We start from the raw sequence: 7,223 nt of genomic DNA on the forward strand, positions 1-7,223 counted from the left end.
ACAAATAAGTATTCTAGTGTATGGGAGATTTCAAATTAACAGTACCAAGTTGTGCTTATCATTTTTCTGAATCCAACGCTATATTATTTGCTAAATTCCGAGTTACGAAAATATATATATGGTTTTTACAAGGTTAAACATTTCACGGACCTTTTATAATTTTGTCCGAAAAGTGGTCAGAAAGAGTTTCTCGGATGGAGAAACTTTCTACACGAAAGTTACAGAGAATTCAATTACGAACTCAATGCAAAAGGAATCATCTAAAACGGAGGTATAGATTATTTGTTATGAATTTTCAAAGATTTTTATGGGGGAACAAGCTAGCACATCCTGCACGTGATCGATGTGATCGATCGTGAGGCCTGGTTCAGTTATTTGGGTTAACAGAGTTCCTCAGATTAAGATCTAACGGCGTACGGAGAATTTGTTAATCTAATCTAAAGTGGATGCTCTGGCTTACAATGGCACAGACGGCCCGAGGTGGTGGTAGGACGGCTCGGACGCGATGCTTCTTTTTTTTTGCGGACTAGTAAAATGCCCGTGCGTTGCCACGGGTGACAATACATGTGAGAAAATTTAAAAGATAATTAAAATAAAAACTTCATATCATCCACCAATGTCATCGTTTTGACAATACAACCTTATGGAATAAGATGGGGTAGTGGACCACGGCATTGGTAGTAGGCAAAAGCGAAAGGAAATATAAGCATGAGATTTTCTCGAGGCCTTTGACAAAGACGAAACTCCCACACGACTCGACTAAAATTACAACTATTTTTTCCTAAATGTGAAATGCCAGGTAGAAATTAGAGTTAGTTTCAAACAATAATTTTATAACATACCAAGCAAAATATATGGATATCTCATGTCGACTACTTCATGAAGTTTAAACTCCATAACACACGTTACGTCAAAAAAAAAACTCCATAACACACATGATGATTTGCCCAATTACAGATTTTTTTATTATACAATTCTTTAAATATTTAACCAAATAATTACGAGTAGATAAAATACAATTTTTTTCAAAAATACTTACAATAATAATTTTAAGGACCTTTAAAATCAGAGACCACATATGTACAAACTAAGTACAAAACTTCTTGCTTTCTGCCATCACCTTGCAATCTTACTTGGAAGAGCTGTAGATGATGCATTTGACAACAACTCTCAGAGACTTCAAACCCTCTAGTGAAATTCTTCTTCAGTGTGCCTGCATACAAATTCATGGTTGCACAAGATTCAGTAGGATATCGGACTAAAACTAAAAATTAGAAATCTTGCCTGGACATCGGACTACTGAATTATTTGTATCACATAAAATTCAAACAGAGCTCAGATTGTCAAGAGTTTTTAATGTCACACTACAGAGACTTAATCAGGGAAAGAGTAACATAGTTACTCTCACACTTTGGCTCTATTTCCTGCATCTCCACCTCCTAGCGACCTCAGGTGCCACCGCATCCTCCTCTCTCTGGTCCAACCATCACCTTCGATCTTGCAGTCTTTAGTCGATCTCAAATTCCACCAGACCATGGCCTTCTTAGTCGTCGATCTCTGGGATCCTGCAGAGTGCCAGCTGCGTGAGCCAGGATAGGTGGGCCATTTGAGACATACTGATCAATATTGTTGAGGTTATAGAATTATGGTTTGCACCTGAATATAATCCTGGTATGTACCGAAGTGGCTAGAAAACTTATAGTACTATTCATAATCACGACACCATATAATTTACAGTGAACATGAAAGTTCTATCTTAACTGAAAGTTATATGAAGCCATTTTATTTGCAGCAGCATGCTACAACTGACTTACTCCTAAACAAGGTGTAGATTATATAGAGTAGTAGAGATATGTCTACCTAGGAAGCACAACAAATGTTAAGACCAGTACTTGTTAACTAATAACTGTAATACTTGTTAAGATCAGTTCTTGTTAATGAATAACTTGTATCCTTCTATATAAGCACATAGTAGTAATTAACAATTACTAATCATGTCACGTATGGCCGGTCTGCCACATGTAGGTGCATAATTTCGACTAAACAAACACTAACATTGAAATCTAGGGAAGATGGCATAAACCAACAAACCTAATCCTCTTGTGCACAGACATATATGGGTCAGGTCCACCAAGAAAACAGGAAACATGGGTCAGGTCCATACAAATATGGGCTTGAATTCTTTCGGCTTAGATGTCCGCTGAAATTCAGATGCACTAAAGGCAAATGCCGGGTGTTGTACCTACTACCTAGCCCTCACCTAACTATATTTTTGTACTCTCCTACTGCAGAGATTGTTGATAATCCACAAAGATCCCTAAAAAATCTGTCAGGAAAGAAGCACTTAACAAACAGAGCTATTGCATATATCCAGTAACCTTCAGAGTATGCTTATACCTTATTTTTTGCAGCACTATCATGCAAAATACCGCTCATATACCGAAAATGAAAAAATCCACATTTTACAACCTAAACAATGAACAAATACCTCAAGAATGAAAAAATAGAAAGCTATCAAGTGAAATATATATTACTCAGTAACAACTTGGAGCTTTAATGGTAAAATTGTAAGGGAAATGAAAGAAATATGCACCGTGTAAATTCCCCTGTAAAACCGGCGTAAGAACTTGTAAATTATCTAACATATCTCTTGCTTCTATGAATGATTAAATTGCACCTGCGTAAGAACTTGTAAATTACTTAACATATCTCTTGGTAAAATGGCATTAGTTCTACTCGGGAAAGAAGCTGGCAGTGTTGTGCTATGTAAGGCTGGCCATTAAAACCCAAACACGGCATGTCCTTGCTTCCAAGGTGAATGATGCCTAGGGGCAAAAATGGCAGATGCATAGCTCGTAAAGAAAAAGATCCAAGGGATCATCACAAACCAGATTCGGTGTTTTAGGTCTCACTAAAATATCAGGAATTAGCTTCACATTCTTCCTGAAATAACTTGTGCAGAACATCAGTTTTTCAGTAGTTTTAGCAAGTATTGTCAATAGACATCACATTCAGCAATCAAAATACATTGAACTATCTCTTGTGCCATAACACTTGCAGTGTAACCATCAACAAAATGTGAATTATTTGAAGGTACAATCAAGGAGTTATATCGACATTTACCAGGTAAATCTCGTCTGGGCTTCTAACAAAGTAAAGCTGAACGATGTAAATGAGAATGGTTTCCTCCTGCAATACTGCAGATATCGTTCTAGCTGCAGGTTATCAGGTGAATCTTGTTTGGGCCTCTAACAGAGAAATAAAACTGAACGTTGTAAATGAGAACTGGTTCCTCCTGCAATACTGCTGCTGCCGTTCTAGCTGCAGATATATGCAATAACTAAAATATATGACATGGTCTGTCATGTTTAAGAACATTGAGCACTTATCTGTGAATTGATGCCTGATGTGAATGCACAATCGTTGTTCTCGGAGAAAAACAATAATGCGAACTAACAAGTAATTCTGATGTCCCCATGTAAAGAACAGAAAAGCAGTATTAACATGAAAATGGAAGGAAGAAGTACATATTTGGTGTCAGTTAAAGCTACCAATTAAGCAATCTAAAAGTTGTAGCAATCCCAGCATTATTGGACCTTTCTATGACGATGCCTTTCAATGTAGAATAACGAAACAAATAAGCGCAACCTGCAAGGCTACAACAAGATCACTTGGACGTTTCTTCAAGCAGAAGGTGTGCATTATATGCGTCGATCGACCGTCGCTACCAAATTAGGATGACCCACAAGGCACTGCGATTGACCGTCGCCACTGAGCTAACATCTAGCTTTCTTTTAACATTACCACATAACCGATCCACCAAAATAGGCTAAAATATATAATGATTCATGCAGACACTCGTAGATCTTAAATAATACTACTCTGCAAGTTGTACAAAATTGCAAGAAATGTTTAAAAAATCTACCATTCAGGATCCAAAGCACCAAATGTATTTCTCAAAAATAGAGTACACGAATCCTATATAGTCCAGTACCTTGCAGCCTTCACAATGTCTGTGAGCATATTTGCAAACCCGTAAGCATGTGTCAAGGACTACCAAGACCACCCTTTAGTGCCTGCATGGTGAAACCCTATAGCATCAACAATTTAGCATTTCAGAATTAACGATTGACAAATCCATAATCACTGATAAAAGACCCCACAACTCCCATATTCTAGCACCTGGGATTAATGGTAGAAAAATGATAAACGCATATCACAATTCGAGTAACAGATCAAGGTAGGGAAACACTGAAGGTGTCCAACTGCGACTCTCTTCAACAAAATCAGCAATATCCAATTTTAACCCTCACCGCCATGCCTCCCCTAGAATGTACATAAACCAGTGGCAGTTTCGACATAAATATTGAGCAAAAACCTTTTTTTGGAATGAAAGCTCCCTCTGAAACTAACACAGCAAGGTTCTTAGATAAGAATATGTGGCTAGCATTCTTAAGAGATGAGTTCTTAGATAATGCATGATAGCAAATGTTAAATAGCATAATCCAACTCGTCCGTAAGACTGGCAAGAAAACATAAAATCAAATGTTAAATAGCATAATGCATGATAAAGAGTAAAGGGTGAATTTACAAATAGCTTGCTGCAACTAAAGCTCAATATAGTTCCTGTAAATAGTCGCTAGTTATTACATTCTACATAGCTTTTCATGCTCAACACAGATGCGGTTAAATTTGATCTCCATCTCTTGCAATCAAGTGAAAGAAACATATTTTTCATCATGAAAGAAACACATGGCTTCTATAACCAAACTGAGAGGTTATCTATTATCTCAAAAACAAAATAAATTAATTTTTGACGAGAATGACATAGATTGCCACTTGTTTGTCCTGGACAAGATCTGACATATTTTGAAGGGATTGATATTTTCCATTTCCATAGCCAGAAGAATTTCCATCAGAGTTGCTTAAACAGTGGATCTAATCAAGAATGGGACGTAATGGACAAGATTTGGACGGAGAGATCATCATAATGGAGATCTGGACTGAGAGATCAAAATTTGTCCATACCTCTCATGCTCTGCAGGTGGCAGCCGTGTGGAGTAACTTGAATTTTTTTGCATCAATTAGTAACAGTTAACGTGGATGACCTCACATCTCGTCCAATAACCGAAACCAGCTTGAATTCCATCTTCCATATCCAGAAGGCATGCTTCAATTTGTCTGCATCTAGTGACCTAAATTCTTCCATATCCACAATCAGAATGCATGGCAAATCGCAGATTAGAGGGATAGAGAGGAGGTGGAGGGGAGGGTTGGATCGATCTCGGCCTCCATGACCTGATTGCATCCGTACTGCTGCTCTTTCTCGCGGTTTGTGGAGGGCGTCGGGCCTCCATGGCCCTGAGACGTAGATAGTCGTGGGGGGAGGTGATGACAGCTGGATCTTCGCATAAATATCAGTCTCTGAAATATCATCAATAATTTTACTCTTGTTAACAACAGCACAATATCAGTTTTGACATATAATACTCCTACTGTTGTCACAAAAATATGGAGTTGCATGCAGTCAAACGCTACTTATCATTTCTAAATTTTCTACTCCTACAGATTTATGGAGTAAAGTGTCTGCTGCTAAGCCACTCCCATCATTGTAGAGTTCTCTCAAATTCCACTGATAAAAAATTCTGAAATTCTACTCCAAATAGTACCACATTATGCTACACATGCTAAATTATGCAATCAGGGAGCAGCAGTAGGTTCAGAGCAACGCAACACTTAGCCTGGACCAACACCACACTTGATGCTAACACAATCAGTAAAAAGATGGGCATTCACAAGTTAATCTAAGACAACCCACTTAGCCTGAACCAACAACACACTTAGTTTCAGTTCCCTTTTAGAGTAGAACAAACAGTAGCCAACAACAAATCATGCTAATTGAGTACTCCAGAGTTTGAGTAATCTGATAAGAAACCAGAAAGCACCTAAAAATACATCATAAGTACGTGTGAGACCATGTAACTTGACAGTGAACCTTCAGATGATCTTGTGATGCCTTGAGAACCGGAATTCGGTCCTCCTGCTCCACTTGTTCAGTCATCTCACCAAGGTAGTATGGCACCTGAAGAAACTGAACAGCATCACAGATCGAACCAGCCACACCTTACACATGCAGACATGAAATGGAGATGAAACTCTAAGAGGAGGAGGCCGGGAGAACCATACGAGTAGTTGAGGTTGCGTTGGAGACGTCTTCCTTAGTCTCGTTGGAGGAGAAGAGGCCGAGCTTACTCACCATCTCATCTCATCTCATCCCAGCGCTGCAGCGCCCCCCCCCCCCCCCCCCTCGCGGATCCCTTCCTGCCCCCAAACCAACGCAGAACCGAGCACGTGAGGACGAATCTCACAAATCTGAGGGATGGTGATCGGGGAGGAGGGATGGAAGGGGACCTGGTCGAGGGAGGGGCTAGAGGCGAGCGAGTGGAGGTAGGACACCATGTCGAAGAGGGCGAGAGGGACAAATCACCGTTGTCCTTCGCCAGCAGACCCGCGTTGGCCTTCGTTGTCGACGGATCGAGCACCCATGCTCAAAGATCTTGAGGGGCGGAGGAGTCCGAGCTACGTATTGTGGGCGGCGTCGTCCTGCGCTTGTATGGTCGGCGTCCGCGCTAGACCTGACGGGCTCCGGTGACGGCGAAGCTCGATACATTAGCTGGCGTCGGCCTACGCTATGACGGCCAGCGGCCGCGCTGGAGGTGAGGGGCGCCGGCGATGATCGAGATGGGGATGGTGGGCGGCATCGGCATCGGGGACGGTGGCGGCGTATTTTCGGAAATGGCGGCGATCATGGCGCAGCGCGGGGATCCTGCTTTTGAGGTCAACGACCAGCAACAAGGTGGTGCAAGGGAGCGGCGGCGAAACCCTAGCCGGCGCTTGCGGACGAGAGAGGGAGAGAAGGTGGGGGAGCGGCGCACGGGAGATGGAGGAAATCGACTCGGGGAGAGAATTGTGGGGTCTGGCCCACTTGTCGGCGCGTTCGGGAGAGGTGGAGCGAGCGACCAAAATGACGACCAAAAAGTACGAAACGTATCGTAGATGGCAGAATAAGGAACCACTTTAGTCTTTTTAAGTAGCAGAGATAAAGATTACATCAACCGAGCATCTTACAGATAAGCTCAGAAACAAAGAAAAAATACAAATAGGTCCTTCTGAGCTCCGGCACCTTCTTCGTCGCGCAGCACGTTCCGCCGGCGGAACCCGCC

The 7,223-nt window shown here is 41.3% G+C and overlaps 1 long non-coding RNA gene across 10 annotated transcripts; it reads right to left on the reverse strand.

Annotated features, from left to right (window-relative positions):
* Nucleotides 1–910: 910 nt before the first annotated feature.
* LOC127344222 (uncharacterized) lies at nt 911–6,997 on the reverse strand. Of its 10 annotated transcripts, none has more exons than XR_007877855.2 (6): nt 6,412–6,997; nt 6,187–6,321; nt 5,946–6,082; nt 5,029–5,424; nt 2,594–4,076; nt 911–1,565 (listed from the first exon to the last, which is right to left on the reverse strand). It is a non-coding gene; the product is annotated as an uncharacterized lncRNA (long non-coding RNA). The 10 variants fall into 10 exon arrangements; XR_007877854.2 differs by having other exon boundaries at nt 1,657–4,076; XR_007877851.2 differs by having other exon boundaries at nt 911–1,213; nt 1,409–4,076.
* Between the last annotated feature and the right edge of the window lie 226 nt (nt 6,998–7,223).

The sequence above is a fragment of the Lolium perenne genome, chromosome 3, assembly GCF_019359855.2.
Source record: "Lolium perenne isolate Kyuss_39 chromosome 3, Kyuss_2.0, whole genome shotgun sequence".
NCBI lineage: Eukaryota > Viridiplantae > Streptophyta > Magnoliopsida > Poales > Poaceae > Lolium > Lolium perenne.